This window comes from Kogia breviceps, chromosome 1 (assembly GCF_026419965.1).
Source record: "Kogia breviceps isolate mKogBre1 chromosome 1, mKogBre1 haplotype 1, whole genome shotgun sequence".
In the NCBI taxonomy this organism is placed as follows: Eukaryota; Metazoa; Chordata; class Mammalia; order Artiodactyla; family Physeteridae; genus Kogia; species Kogia breviceps.
This window is the reverse complement of record NC_081310.1, coordinates 146,344,164-146,360,426: the sequence shown is the minus strand read 5'-3', so window position 1 is coordinate 146,360,426 and position 16,263 is coordinate 146,344,164. Positions and strand designations below refer to the sequence as shown.

General features: G+C 44.2%; 1 protein-coding gene and 1 pseudogene across 11 annotated transcripts in view; both read right to left on the bottom strand.

The window, feature by feature from the left end:
* JAK1 (Janus kinase 1) overlaps positions 1 to 16,263 on the bottom strand; it is a 251,537-nt gene that overhangs the window by 219,120 nt on the left and 16,154 nt on the right. The gene's annotated exons all lie outside the window — the stretch shown is intronic.
* On the bottom strand, positions 3,963 to 4,522 carry LOC131745217 (eukaryotic translation initiation factor 4E type 2 pseudogene; annotated as a pseudogene).

Below are 16,263 nucleotides of genomic sequence, written 5' to 3'. Positions count from 1 at the left end.
TCATGAAAGTGCATAAACAGAAAAAAGTGGAATGATTACAATAGGGAAAATATATGAAAAGCTTTGAATGCAGGAAAGAATGGTGTGTGTGAGTGTGTATGTGTGTTCTATATTTTTCAAAAACAGCATTAAATTTTTGAGAAAGGCTTGTGGGCTCTTAAAATCCCCTTTCTTAAAATATTTGATAGAATTATCAGGTATGAGAACTAGAAATAATTTTAGCAGTCATTTAGTATGATTTTTCATTTCTTCAGATTCTGAATACCTTTAGAGATGAGCAGCCCTCTGTCCTCCAGTACAGTGGCTGCCCACCTTCTGCCTGAACACCTCTGGGGACAGAAGTGCCAAAGTTTCTCCTCTCTTCAGTTGGCTGATTACAAAGTTCTCCCTCCTGTTATGTCTGCAGTTTCTTCCCCTTAGTTCTAGTTCTCTCTGTTGGGGGTCAAGCCTATCACTTTTTTTTTCTCCCCGAAAAGTCCATTGTCACTGCAGTAGACAATTGCTCTAAAAGTACAATCGCTCTCGTAGCAGCCTCTGCTCCCTCTCAAAATACTTGAGAAGTCCTTTTTTGAGAACTGTGGACCACACAAGCTTCTCTCCAGGTGCAACATTATTGCCAGTGTCCCAGGCAAAAAGCACATACCTGTGAACAGAAGGATGAAGAGTAGAGCCCTGGAAGGGAGTGGGGGCCAATTGCAAATGGAAAACCCAGCAAAGCGGTCATGGGAAAATAGCCAAAGTGGAGACTGACTTCCAGTTCCCCAGCAGACCTTCTTGCCTTGGTTTCTAGAACAGGTGATGCCATACGCAAAGCTGTGTCATATCTCAGCATATCAGAGGCCCATGGAGTCAAAATAAATGGAGAAAACCTCTCAAGCTAGTTTGGAAAAAATAGGTGGTTTGATTACATTGACTATTCAACATCCCCCATTTAAAGCTGTTAGGCAGACTATCTCGGTGAACACTGTGGGTAAGATGCTGCCTAAGAGGGATAACCCCTTGTCCTAACCGGCATAGAGTCAGCATGCTTCTGATGGGAAAAGATAACTTTCAAATACTTCAATGTCAAAGAGAAAGGAGAAACAGGAGCAGCTCTAGAAAACATAAGAGATTCAAAAGTCTTGGTGGAGGGATGGATTGGGAGTTTGGGGTTAGCAGATGCAAACCATTACATATAGGATGGATAAACAATGAGGTCCTATGGTATAGCACAGGGAACTATATTCAATATCCTGTGATACAATGTTCATTGCCGCACTATTTACAATAGCCAGGACATGGAAGCAACCTAAGTGTCCATCGACAGATGAATGGATAAAGATGTGGCACATATATACAATGGAATATTACTCAGCCATAAAAAGGAATGAAATTGAGTTATTTGTAGCAAGGTGGATGGACCTAGAGTCTGTCATACAGAGTGAAGTAAGTCAGAAAGAGAAAAACAAATACCATATGCTAACACATATATATGGAATCTAAAAAAAGATTCTGAAGAACCTAGGGGCAGGACAGGAATAAGGACGCAGACATAGAGAATGGACTTGAGGACACGGGGATGGGGAAGGGTAAGCTGGGATGAGTGAGAGAGTGGCATGGACGTATATATACTACCAAATGTAAAATAGATAGCTAGTGGGAAGCAGCCGCATAGCACAGGGAGATCAGCTTGGTGCTTTGTGACCACCTAGAGAGGTGGGATAGGGAGGGTGGGAGGGAGACGCAAGAGGGAGGGGATATGGGGATATATGTATATGTATAGCTGATTCACTTTGTTATACAGCAGAAACTAACAAAGCATTGTAAAGCAATTATACTCCAATAAAGATGTTAAAAAAAAATCCTGTGATAAACTGTTATAGAAAAGAATTTTTAAAGAATGTATATATATGTATAACTGAATCACTTTGCTGCACAGCAGAGGTTAACACAACTTTGTAAATCAACTATACTTCAGTTTTAAAAAAAGAGATTCAAAAATCTTGAACAAGTGAGACAAAAACTAAAAAAGCAAAAATACAGATGATGTACCTAACCACTTGGTCTGACAAGACCCTCACTCATGAACACATTATACATATGTGCACCCATCCACACACACATAATAGGAGGGCAAATCCAAATGTCTGTTCTCTTTGGAATGTTCATGGTAAATCTGAGTGTAGGCAAAAGTGAAGACCTCCCTGGGATCTAAACAAATCTTAGGAAGCAGACTTTGCTTCCTATTTTAGCCAGTATTGCTCCTACATTTGCCTGAGCCCTCCACGATTGTCTGGACCCCAGAATTCATTCTTTATGTTCCTGGAGTTTATATCTTTGCCTGATCTTCTTATCCTACCTAACTTTATTTGTAATAGAAGCACATCTATTTGGCCCCTTTACTCCTCTATTTTTTTAGGAAAAAGCATCCCCAAACAGTGGTAATTAGAGGGTGTTCAGAAGTTGGAAAGTAAGAAGAAATTAACCTATACACAAAAAGGAAATGCCTGTCACTCTCATATCTTTCTCTGAGGATCCTCCTAGCCTTCAAGGATATGTTTTAAAGAAAATCTTAATTCAAAGAACTGCAATCTTCACTCACAAGAATCAAATAAGCTACTTGGAGGTTGCTGTATGACTCTTAATCATTACTTATTTGAATCCTAGGTGCTCTGATGAGAGGTTGTTTTAAGAGCATGCTTGTGTCAACCTTTAAGAGGTTTCTGTCTGGGCATCCTGGATCATCCTGGTATTTAAATCCTGGGTTTACCAGGTGATGAGGACTGGAGGTAGGTTTTTCCAGCCACTAGAGACAGGCACAGCCATGCGAATGACGGCATCCATCAAGGCCGCCTTTTCTTCAGATGTCTCACTTTCAGAATCACAGAATCTACCAAATAAAACATTAAGGCCACCATCAACCAGCTTCCCATTCCCCTTCCCCCAAAAAGGGGCACGCAAGAGCCCACAGAAACAGGCTGGACACACAGGCCCTGCTCACCTGGGAAAATGATTTCCGTCACTGTCTTCAGCTCCAATTCCTGCACTTAGAACACACATTATAATCTAGCGCCTAATCTAGCTGGATTCTGCCTCAGTTTAATTGACCAAGGCATCATCCCTTCCAAGCTGCCTCAGTGAAACCAGTGTAGCCCACTGGATGGAATGCTAAGTGCAGCCGTGCCTCAGAAGGAAACAGAGCGCCACCACAGGAGGAAAGAAGGGAGGGCATAAGCAGAGACTGTACAAAATCAGAAACACATTTTTAGAACATGGTGGGCTTGGGGGAAGAGGGGAAAGAGATCAACAAAACGTCCCAATGATTTCATGGCAGAGCTAGAAGAGAGCATTTACAGCTATACCAGGACACTCCAACAGAAAGTTTTTCCTGGATGCACAGACCTTCACAACATTGACAACCCTCAGGTGACCGTGCTGGCTCGTACATGTGGTCATGATGTCACAGAGTGAGAAGAACACAACAGAATGCCCAAGAGGCACCTGGACAGCACAGAGCAAAAAAGAAAAAAAAAAAAAGCCTGAACTCCACCCCATAGAACCCCATTAAAAACCAAAGTGTGGGGCTTCCCTGGTGGTGCAGTGGTTGAGAGTCCGCCTGCCGATGCAGGGGACACGGGTTCGTGCCCCGGTCTGGGAGGATCCCACATGCCGCGGAGCGGCTGGGCCCGTGAGCCATGGCTGCTGAGCCTGCGCGTCCGGAGCCTGTGCTTCGCAATGGGAGAGGCCACAACAGTGAGAGGCCCGCGTACCGCAAAACAACAACAACAACAAAAACCACCAAAGTGTGTCTATTACAAAGTCACATTTTCCGTTTTTCTGCTTTGTGAAGTCAGCAATGCTGGAGGGTAGGAATGAGTGCAAAAGGGGGAGTGTGAGGCTCATAGATGTCCCTTCAGTGAGCACAAGGAAGGACTGGCTGGACACCTCCCACCCATTTCGGACAAACACACACATGTCCAGATTCAGGCTGTGGTTACTAGGTCACTTCCAGTCTTATTCTATATTGAAATAATGTCTTCCTGAAACCACACAGAGACCACATGCCCACAGATCTCCTCCCCAACCGTGAACTATTCCCCCAGCATGGCCAGGATGAGATTCTGCCAGCAACAGGATGCCAAACCCTTCCACAGGAAAATAATTCATTTGCTACTATTTTTATTTGCATCATCCCCCACATAGGATTAGTTCCGTCTTTGAAGCATTCCTACTTGGGAGAAGTCACTGTGACCTGTCAGACTGCAGGGAGCTATCATGTTGCTGTCAAACCTCCAGGACAGGAGGTGTCAAAGGTATCAATCTGCTTGATATTCTGCTCCAAGTTCTGTGAGCAGGTGGGATGGCCTGGGGTTCTCCTGAAGTACCAGAAAGCGTAGTTGTGCTGCAAGGGATGCTCTCAGATCCAGGGCAACAGCCTCCCTCTTGCCGCTGCTCTGACTCTTGTCCCATTCCTATGCTTCCTTCTCACCATCTTTCTAGGTGATGTTTTCTTCATTCTCATCATGGTCCCCACTGTCACCATCTTTCAAGGCCTTGGACTTGTTCACTTTCTTGCTGCTGTCGCCACTGCCTCACAGAGTGAGTCTATCACTTTTACCTGATGATACTCAGGGCCACTTCATGGGTGTGTGAACTGTGCAGCAGGGCCCTGTGCTCGTTTAATGCTCTGTTGTCATCATCTTGAAATTCTTTTTTTTTTTTATGTTGGGGGTAGGAGTTTATTAATTCATTTATTTATTTTGGCTGTGTTGGGTCTTCGTTTCTGTGCGAGGGCTTTCTCTAGTTGTGGCGAGCAGGGGCCACTCTTCATCGCGGTGCACGGGCCTCTCACTATCGCGGCCTCTCTTGTTGCGGAGCACAGGCTCCAGATGTGCAGGCTCAGTACTTGTGGCTCACAGGTCCAGTTGCTCTGTGGCATGCGGGATCTTCCCGGACCGGGGCATGAACCCGTGTCCCCTGCATTGGCAGGCAGATTCTCAACCACTGCGCCACCAGGGAAGCCCTTTGAAATTCTTAGTAATTTTTTGAATGAGGGAACCCCACTCTTTCATTTTGTATTGGATCGCACAAATCATGTAACCAGTGCTGAAAATATTTCAAAGAGCTTCATGTCAAACCTCCCCATTCATTTGGCCATTCTTTGTACAGAACCTGATTTAGGGTCTTTAACCAGCCTGGTTGTTCTTCTCGAACTTTTGTTCCCAGAACTCACCACAGACTCTACACATGACCTAGTCAGTGAGAAGTACAGTGATACCTCAAAGACTGCTGTTATAAACAAGACTGTATGTATATTTGTAGTAATAGAAAGCAGTTAGTGTTTACCATGTGACTAGCATTATGTTAAGGACATTACATGTGTTATCTTATGTAATCCTCACATCAACCCTTCTAATTAAGAGACAGATTTGTCCCCAGTTTGCAGATAAGACTATGGCTTAGAGAGGTTACATAACTTGCTGAAGACCATACAGTTACAGGTGGCAAAGAACTCAAACCCAGGTCTGACAGGCCCTTTTACAGTAGCTGTACTAGGGCTTCTCCCGAGTTATTAGAGACCCTCACTACTTAGGTGGCTAGAGGTGGCACACATTGAGCTAGTAACCAGTTCCGACTGTGCTGTCAACTAATTTTGATCTATGGTGATTCAGCTGGGAAGGTCTCTTTGGATGTTAACTGAGCTATTCCCACATGGCCATTTCCTTTTCCAGGTTCATGCCCTCTGTTAGGTTCTTTCCACTAAGATTAGCCTCTGTATTAGTTTCCAACTGCTGCTGTAACAAATTATCATAAACTTAGTGGGCTTAAAACAATATAAGTGTATTATCCTGTCGTTCTGGAGGTCAGAAGTCGGAAATGGGCCTCACAGGGCTAAGATGAAGGTGTCGACAGAGATGCGTTTCTTCCAGAGGCTCTAGGGGAGAATCTGTTCCTTGCCTATCCATCTTCTAGAGGCTGCCCACGTTCCTTGGCTTGTGGCCATGTCACTCCAGTCTCTGCTTCTGTCATCATGTCCCCTGCTCTGACCATGACCCTTCTGCCTCCCTCTTATAAGAACCCTGTGATTACACTGTGCACTTGGATAATCCACAATAATCTCCCGATGTTCAGGTCAACAGGTTAGTAACCTTAATCCCACCTGCAATTTGTAATTCTCCCTTGCCACGTAACATAACATATTCACAGGTTCAGGGGATGAAGACGTGGACATCTCTGGGCGTCCGTTATCCTGTCCGCTGCAGCCTCCTGACACACCACACACACCTAGTTCCTCGTGTGACCTGGATTCCAGGGCCTCCCCCTTCCTATGGATCCTGCGGACCTTCCTATGGATGCATTCTGGTTCTTCTATGTTCAGTCAATAAACATTTATAGAAACACCTATTATGTGCTAGGCATTTTGCTAGGGGCAGGAGAGACCAAGAAAAAAAGACATTGTCCCTGCCCAGAAGGTGCTCACATTTTAGTGAAGCTGACAGAAAAATCATAAAAGACAAGAAAATATGGCAATTACTGGGATAAAAGGGAGCATAGGTGGTGAAGGGGCACTCAGGACTTGGGGTCTAGGGTGGGGAGGGATATGCAAAGATATATCTTACTGTTCCTATTCCTAGCAAGAGCCACAAAATCAAAACGGTAGGATTCATCATGAAAAATGAAGATCTGTAATCTGGTCTCAGGCATCGCTAAAGTGTCAATGCCCAGTGATCCCAGGCAGGGCTGGGCTGTTCAGAAGCCAAGAAGCAAAGGAGCACACAGATCTCCCTCTGTGCTCCTGAAGGCCTTGCTTCAGCCTGGGGTCAGTGGCAGCCAGCAGGAATTACTCATTACCAAGGTGAGGAGGACCCCTGCCAAGTGGAATAAGCTATTTACAGTCTTCAAGTGGGATGGGCTCAACCCAGGAGGGGTGATACTCTCATTTCCCCAGGCTCAGCCTGATCTAAGAAATGACTTATTTTGAAAGTTGAAAAGGGAAAAGAAATGGTTAGATTAAATATACAAAGATGTAGTTTAGTTCCTCTCTGCATCTCAAATGTGGAGTCTGAGGAAGGAGCCCGAAATCCTAAGCTTTCAATGATTTATGTTTGTTTTTAGATACTGTATCACAGCCCAGGACCCTGGATGTGCCAGGACTGACCTTTGTTCCTACCTGCTGGCCACTTTGTAACTGTTATCAGAAGAAATTTGGAAGCTATCATGGGAGTCTGTACGTTTCTGCCCACTAACATTTCAGAGGAACCAGCTGGCTTTGTTTCCAGCTCTATACTGAACTCTGCTGTCTCCTTTCAGAAACACAAGCAGATGTGTGTGTGAGTGTGTGCATCTGTGTATGTGTGTGTTTTCATTTTCCTGTTTAACCTGAATAGCTATGACAAACCAGGGTCACTTATTTTTAAAAATCTGTCTCTCTCTCTCTCTCTCTCTCTCTCTCTCTCTCTCTCTCTCTCTCTCTCTCTCTCTCTCTCTCTCTCTCTCTCACACACACACACACACACACACACACACACGGAAATTTCCTTCCTAGTGGAACATAACCAAAATGCTACTTAGATGACACTGAATTCATGTTAAATCAGACGACTTTGTGAAATCACTAGTATTTGTAGAGGGCTTTATAGTTGGCCAAAGGTGTTCTTGGCTGTTGAATTCTGCTCCTTATAAATCTTGTGAAACGCTGTCCTGGTTGGGGGTCCATTAAGCCTTAAGGACCTTTCAAGTGCAGAGACACTTCTGAGCACATTGACTGAATGGGGACTTCTTGTGTTTTACTCTGAATGACATATATCTGCCCTTCATCTACAAAGGACTAAAGCCAGGGATCAGCTGTACTCTCTGGGGAGTCCCATACCTGATATGTGGCCATCAGCCTCAGACTGAATACCTCCTGCAAAAGGGGCATCACCTCCCAAGGCATCTTTGCTTGGTTCTGACAGATGGCCAGACAGAGACGTTAATAGATTCCCCTAGCACATCGACAAGAGGGCCTCAAGAGTATACCTTCAAGGGGTTTGGTGTGGGCCATTGCAGGTTCTCTATTGGAATCAGCCAACCAACCCATTCAGATCTTTCCTCCTGGATAATATGAATGACAAGGGGTCATACATAAACAATGCACAAGGCCTGCTGTTTATCCCAATACTTGAAGTACTGAGTTACCCTGTGGCTAAAGACGTTGTCCTGCATCTTTACAATAAGCTTGCATTAGTGAGGGGAATATGGATGCCTCTCCTCCTTGAAACTTTAAAAAGTCAAATATAAAGTTCTAATTATCATGCTCATTCTAAAAGTGAGGACACCAAGTCTCAAAAAGATGAAGCGATCAACAAGGGCTCCCGGCTAGGAAGTAGCACAGCTAGCTTCTGTAACTTCAGCTACAGATTTTAGTTAATTAAAAACACACGCACACACACCCCCATCAAAAATCTAAGTGAGGCACTTCCCTGGTGGCCCAGTGGTTAAGAATCCACCTTCCAATGCAGGGCACATGGGTTTGATCCCTGGTGGGGGAACTAAGATCCCACATGCTGTGGGGCAACTAAGCCCATGCACCACAACTACTGAGCACGCAAGCCACAACTAGAGAGCCCACGTACTGCAAATACAGAGCCTACAGTGCCCACGTGCCCTTGAGCCCGCACGCCACAACGAAAGATACCGCATGCCACAACTAAGACCTGATGCAGCCAAAAATAAAATAAAATAAATAAATAAATATATTTAAAAAATCTAAGTGAAAATTTAAAAAAATTAATTAAACCTAAACTTAAAAATGTTTTCATTTAATGTATGGACTTTAGATAATAAACCAAAACAAAAATCTATATCATGACTTGCATGAATCTCCAGGGAATTATGCTGAGTTAAAAAAAAGCCATTTCCAAAAGGTTACATACAATATGATTCTAATCACAGAACGTATCTGAAATGACAACATTTTAGAAGGGACGCTAGATTAGAGATAGCACGGGGTGGGGGTCAGCAGGCTTCAACTCTGAACTGGGTGGTGTGGAGACTGCAGCCTCTGCCCATCAGCCAAGCGCAGAGTGAGCTTTAAGTCAGATGATCTTCCCTGAGCCAATCCACAGAAAAGCCTTGGCTTCCAGGGCAATTTCTCAGTTTACTGTCCACCCTAGAGAAACCAAGTAAAGTTGTAAGTTTTTCAAATGGTTAGCATGACATTAAGATTCATACACAGGTACTTGCCTGGGGAAAAAGAACATTTATGGCAGCGTAGTGCTGCAGACTCTACTGGACTTCCCAAGTGATGGTGAAGATTGATGACAACGTATAAACCATCGCATCTGTTCTGTAGAAAGTCAGGGTGACCAGATGGCATGGGATGTGAAACCTGAAAACGAGCAGTCCCTGCTTGGTCTAGTGAAGTTCGTTCTGAGCCAGTGACTATTCTTAGTTAATGGGCCAATGGCAAGGGCAGAGATATACAAGAAGTTTGGGTCACAGTGTGAGAGAGGAGTAAAGGGAGAAGGGGCAAGAGTGCAAGGGCAGGATTCACAGCATGAATGAACTGTGTCCGGGCTCTGCCCTAGAGACTGTGAGGCTCTGAGCCAGTCTCTGAGTCTCTCGGGAGTTTCTGATTCCCTATTTGCAAAACAGGGCAATGAACCCCTGCCTGGCCTCTGTTACCAGGTTGGTGGGAGGAACAAATGGAATAACGTTAAGAAAAAAGCATTTTGTGAACACTTACATTCCATGCAAATTCAAAGATTAGTAATGTGATTTGTCAAGATTCTTACTGGTGGTCTCTAGATTTCTGGACCTGTGATTTGGCAAGTAAGTTAATTCAGTCTGAAGGCTGGTGGGTCCATGGCCTTCAAGTGAGCATCATTACTGATCAGGTCTTGATAGCAGCCATTGCACTCGCCATGGATTTATGTATGGGGTCCTATAGTTGGAGAAGGAAGCATGATGGGCCACATCTGAGCTGAGCTCTAATAACTTCAGCTGGCTCCTTACTTTGCTTCTAAGGCTGATCCTTGGCTCAAAGATAGGCATATAGGAAGCCTTTACCAATGAGCGAATGCTCATCTAATTTCGTGAGGGTTTTCTCTTGTTTCCGCTTAGGTAATTTGGTAAGTCAGTAAGTCTGGTAATGCTGCACAGGAGAGGGCAGACCGTCATGGTCAGAGACCCTCTGGGAGGGAGGCAGTTAGGGTTGAGTTAAAAATCTTCTCTGAGAAATAGCCTAGTACGGCAGAAAGCATGTAGGCTCTGGGCTCAGGGAGCTATGTGAGTGACATAGCCTTATCCTCTCTGAGCCACGGTTTCCTCCCCCCTCAAATGGTTAATGACAACAGTGCTCTCCTCATAGAATTGTCCTGAGGACTGAATGAGATAAATGGATATGGAACAGCAGGCAGAGAGTAGAAACACAATAACTTGGATCCTTTCCTCCTTCAGAGGACAGGAAGAAGGTATCATAACTCCTTTAAAATATCTTCCTGTGCATGTTTTTCAGAGAGAATGAAACTTGGAGCCTTGAATTGCTAAGCCTTTCCTCTTTGTAGTCAAACAGATTCCTATCCATGCTCTACTAACTACAAGCTATGTGATCTTAAGCATGTTAGTTAATCTCTCCTAATCTCTATCTCCTCAAGTGTAACAGAGTTTCATAATACCTATGAATGCGGTTGCTTTGAAAGTTAAAGAGGAAGTATAGGTAAGGTGGCTAGGACAGTGTCTTACGCACAGTCCAAATGCAATAAATAGTTGTTCTTATCATAACTGTCTTGGGTGTGGCAGAAGTGCCCAAAGAAATGGAGGACAGAGTGTCTACAGACATCACCATTACTTTTCATAATCATCAGTAATCCTTGGTTCCATCTGTGCAATACTTTCTTCCCCCTTGTGTTCGACAATAGTTCACACTCAAGGACTTCGTGGGTGTGAAGGAGTCAACAGGATGGTGCAGCTGCCAAAACACAATGGATGTCACCCCGACAGCACACCTGGAGCACTGGAGGACACAAACTGTACGTGAACAAGCTGGAGAGCGTGCCAACAGGAGCCAGCAGGATGGGGAAATGGCTGGAAAGATGCCAGGCGGAAAGTCTGAGGGACTGGGACAAGAGCAACCCAAGGAGGAGTACAGAGAGACCAATATCTGAAGGACTGACCGTGAAAGGATGATTTCATTTATTCTGTCATTCCCTGGACAGCAGAATGCAGACCAATGGGGAGAAGTTACCTGAAGACACATTTCAGCTCAGTACAAATAATTTTCTGACAATGCAGACATCCAATAACAATGCTCCTGTACATCAGTGGAATAGGCTGTCCCGTGAAGGAGGACCTGAGTCCACAATCTGGCATCTGGGGGGAGAGGTGGGGAGGCTGGCCTAGACAGCTCTCAGGCCCTTCGCAGCTCTGAAATTCTATCTCATGAGAAGCCCACCCACGACTGCTTCAACAGAAGCTGTCTTGTGTTAGCGAGTCATTCATAGAAAGTTTGTCCTCCACTCTGTTATAAAACCTGGGGGCACCACAACAGGATAGAAGAAAAAGATATCTTATTTACCTTAATACTTGCTATCGTTACTACTGCAGGTGAGAGGCCCAATATATGTATTTAACAAACACATACTGCTTATCTGCTCTAAGGAGGGTATCTAAAGTGCCAAACCAACCTCTTCTTTTGTGTGTTAAAATTTTCATTCCAGCAATGTAGCAGAGAAAGGAAGCTATTATCACTAACATTTCAAAACTGATTTTGAAGTAAAAAGGAGTAACTGCTTCCAATTTAAGCACATTATTTAATACCACAAACCTCAGTTTGTGATGATAGTGATATTTACCTATAGTGACGGTTCATTCATTCATTCAACAAATATCTGAGCACCTATTATGTACCAGACCGGGTTCTACTTCCTGGGGACTTCTATCATTGAGATAAAAAGACACACAGCCCTCATGGAGCTTACATTCTAGTGGGGGAGCGGTAGTCATAAATACAGTTAAGTAAATTGAAGTATGCTAGTGTGAACAGACTATGTAAAAGTGCTGTAAGAAAATAAAGCAGAAAGACTTCCCTGGCAGTCCAGTGGTTAGGACTCTGTGCTTCCAATGCAGGGTTCGCTCCGTGGTCAGGGAATTAAGATCCCGCAAGCAGCGAGGCACAGGGGAAGAAAAAAAAAGGTTCTTAAAAACAAAACAAAACATTGTTAATCAACTATACTCCAATATAAAATAAAATTTTTTTAAAAAATAAAAATTTTGTTAAGGTTTAAAAAAAAAGAAAAGAAAGCAGAAATAGGGATAAGGACGAGGAGTGGTGAGAAAAGATTAAGTAAGAGAACGCAGGTAAAAATTACTGCATGGACAGGTTATGCAGAAAGTCTTCAATCAATGCTAGCTAGTATGACCATGGGCACTTCTGAGTTTGCAGGACCTACAATTATATATGCATCACTCAACTCCTGAATTATTCAATAGGTGGTGTGTATTCAAAATCAAAGCCAAGAGGAAGCGGGCCCTGATACTGTTTTCAGGTAGAAGCAATCAATGAAAATGTCATGACTTTGGAGTTCTGGCATTGTCTCACTTGTGCAAGGATGTTGATATGAATCTGCAGGAAATATAGGAATGCAGAAGCTGAGGACTGAACCAAATTACCTCAGGTAAGGGACCTAAGTTTTCTAAGCCTTAGTTCCCCTGCGCCCCCATTTGACCAGGGCTGTTGGGACACTTAGTATGTAAACACTAAGTAAATACATACGTACAATATAATACATATGTGAAATACTGGGCACACAGCAGGTACAGTTAGCTTACATTATTATCGTTGTCCAAACAAAGTCATCTGAATTTTCAGAGATTTTCAGTGTGTTCAGAATGCAAAAACAAGGCAGTATTCCTCAGGAGGGAACATTCCACAATCATGTGTTGCTAGGAGTTGGACGAAGAAGGTCACTTGTTATGAGAACAAACCAGGAAAACATGAGGAAGCATTCCACTGATTAAATGCTCAGTCCAGTGCTCAGCCTTGCTAACTCCTTGGCTGCAGTCTTCAGAATTCCGGAAGATGCAAAGACACAATGGTTCACTCAAAACAGTTCTTCGTACAGATCTTAGGATTCAGCCAAAAAGCAGTCCAGCAGGATTTATGAAGTGTGCTTCCCTCTACAGAGCCTGCATGTCAAGGACATCCACAGGCTCCCTTTTATGGAGCCCTATTTTTCCAAAGACCTCTGTAGCATCATCTCTCTACTCTTACCACTCTGACTGAGAGTCTTGGGAAATGAGAATTTAATTTGTTCTGTGTTGAACTTTTTCTCATGGGGCAACTTTACAAAGAAGGAGCTCTTTCTACTTTCCCAGAGGGGGAAAGCATCCCCATCAGTCCCACTTCCTCAAGTTCTGAAGTAAATGAAAGCTTTGGAATATCTATTGGCATTAGTGCCTTTTCCACTAGTCATTCCCAAGACAAGGGCAGCTGTCCCTTACTGGCTCTAGATAACACAGTAACCCCTTCTCTGCTGTTAGGGGGCTTGCATCCAGCAATCTGCTTCTTCCAGGGGTATCTATGACAACCTGGCACTTCAAAAGGACTACGGAGGCCTCAAGGGACAAAGGTGTTGGCCTTGCTGGGTCTAAGTCGGTGCTTCTCAAACTATCTGTGGAGAAGAACCGCTTTGTTCTTATTTCTAGTCCATCATGGACCGATATTCTTATAAAATACAATGAAAATGAATTGCTAGAAAAGTGTTTATTAAAGACATAAGATGCAAGCCAATGTTTTTATTACTAGAGTCAACAGACATAAAATTACTCTGTCAAATTGCTATAAAAACTTTAAATGTTTACTCACAGCTTCGGTATCTGTTCTAGCCACAGCTTAGAGCACTAAGTCACTGTTCAGCCATTAACATTTACTTGAAACAAAACACAAAGCCAAACAACCCCCTTTTCCTATGAAATAAGATGATGTATTTAGTGCAGAGACTGGCACATAGTAATTACTCACTGAATATTAGCTATTACTATCGCTATTCTCTCTGGGCTGGTGAGAAGAAGGGGAAACATTAACCAAGAGACTGAGATGCAGGTCTGAGTTCCTACTCTCTTCCTATCAACCGTGGACGAGTGTCTTCACCGTTCTGGGCTTTAGTTTCCAAAATGTGCAATACATGGTGAGATGATCTAGAATCTAACATCTAGATCGATAACTTATGAACTGACCTGAAACCCAAAGTGAAAAAAAAAAAACATTTGTGTCCCAGTACATACTCACAAATATACACTCAGGGGGGCAACTGCAAAGTTTCATGAGGTAATACTACCTTACCACATGCTATGCACTCTGATATTTTCTATCTTGTTTTACTTTTTAAAGTGCTGGTCAAGACATATTTAATCGATTTCAAACCCACAGTGTGAAAAATGCTGGAGACAATGAGCTCTTGGGTTCCCATTCTCCACAGTATACTGATGGGGCTAATGACTAGGAAGTCAGTCCCTGTCAGTCATCCACAATTTGGTGTCTAGTAGGGACTGACATTGTTTTGTTTTTAATTTTTATTGTAGTTGATTTACAATGTTGTGTTAGTTTCAGGTGTACAGCAAAGTGAATCAGTTATTCATATACATGTATCCTTTTTTTTTTAAGGTTCTTTTCCCATATAGGTCATTACGTAGAGTTCCCTGTGCTATATATAGCAGGTTCTTAGGACTGACATTGTTAAAGCCAGGTGCATCTACAAGTTTCTGTTTTGTTTTGTTTTGTTTTGCGGTACGTGGGCCTCTCCCTGTTGTGGCCTCTCCCGTTGCGGAGCGCAGGCTCAGCGGCCGTGGCTCACGGGCCCAGCCTCTCCGCGGCATGTGGGATCTTCCCGGACCGGGGCACGAACCCGTGTCCCCTGCATCGGCAGGCGGACTCTCAACCACTGTGCCACCAGGGAAGCCCTGTTTTTGTTTTTTAAGTCACCTGGTTCTACATTGAGATATTCTTAACAAGTCTATTAGTGACAAAGAAGAACGGTCAAAGATGTGGAATTCAAACCACTGGATGGGGCTTCCCTGGTGGCGCAGTGGTTGAGAGTCCGCCTGCCGATGCAGGGGACACGGGTTCGTGCCCCGGTCCGGGAAGATCCCACATGCCGCGGAGAGGCTGGGCCCGTGAGCCACGGCCGCTGAGCTTGCGCGTCTGGAGCCTGGAAGAGGCCACAACAGTAAGAGGCCCGTGTACCGCAAAAAACAAACAAACAAAAAAACCACTGGATTACTTACAGGTAACACTGAATAACTCCCATCTAGCCTCATGCACGGTGCCTTGAGGCAAATGTGCTAGGAGTTGGGTTTCGGGGAAATGTCCTTACTGGTTTCTGCTTTCTCACTAAATTGCCTTCTGCTTTCTGGACAAGGGAGAGGGGACAGTAGTGGGATGTAACAGGCTGCTGGAAGTGTTAGGATTGAATTGGCATTTCAACTCTACATGTTAGAAGCAGCGGGTGAGGGAACTTAACTAGGGGAAGATACACGGACATGCAAACTTCTATCTGAAGGGATATATTTTTCAAATTAATTTATTTTTATTTATTTATCTTTGGCTGCGTTGGGTCTTCGTTGCTGCGCGCGTGCTTTCTCTAGTTGTGGCAAGCGGGGGCTACTCTTGGCTGCAGTGCACAGGCTTCTCCTTGCGGTGGCTTCTCTTGTTACAGAGCACGGGCTCTAGGAGCGCAGGCTTCAGTAATTGTGGCTCGCAGGTTCTAGAGCGTAGGCTCAGTAGTTGTGGCGCATGGGCTTAGCTGCTCCACAGCATGCGGGATGTTCCCCGACCAAGGCTCGAACCCGTGTCCCCTGCGTTGGCAGGTGGATTCTTAACCACTGCACCACGAGAAGCCCCTTAAGGGATATTTTATAGTCCTTTCACCCTTTTAACGAATAATTTTAACTGTTTTGATTTTCAACTCAGTGAAGAGTAAAACATGAAACTATTTTATATCCAGTAGCTTCTACTTTTGTGCTCCCCTTTCCTGAGTAGTAAGGGCCTCAAATTGACCTCTAACCAAGTCGAGTTGCCAAGCATTTCACTCTGATGAGGATTCATCTTCATTACAAAGCTCTGTACTTCTCTCCAGCTGAGGCCAGGCCCAAGGCTACAGGGGCTGGGATGGAGGAGTGATGTGGTCTCTCCCTCACTCCCGCCTCTCCTCTTCTCCCTGAGCTTACTATTTTCTTGGCTGGTTCCTTTCATGACCACTGACAATGAGTCTGAGAGCTGGTTCTGCTGAAATGACATCTTTCAAA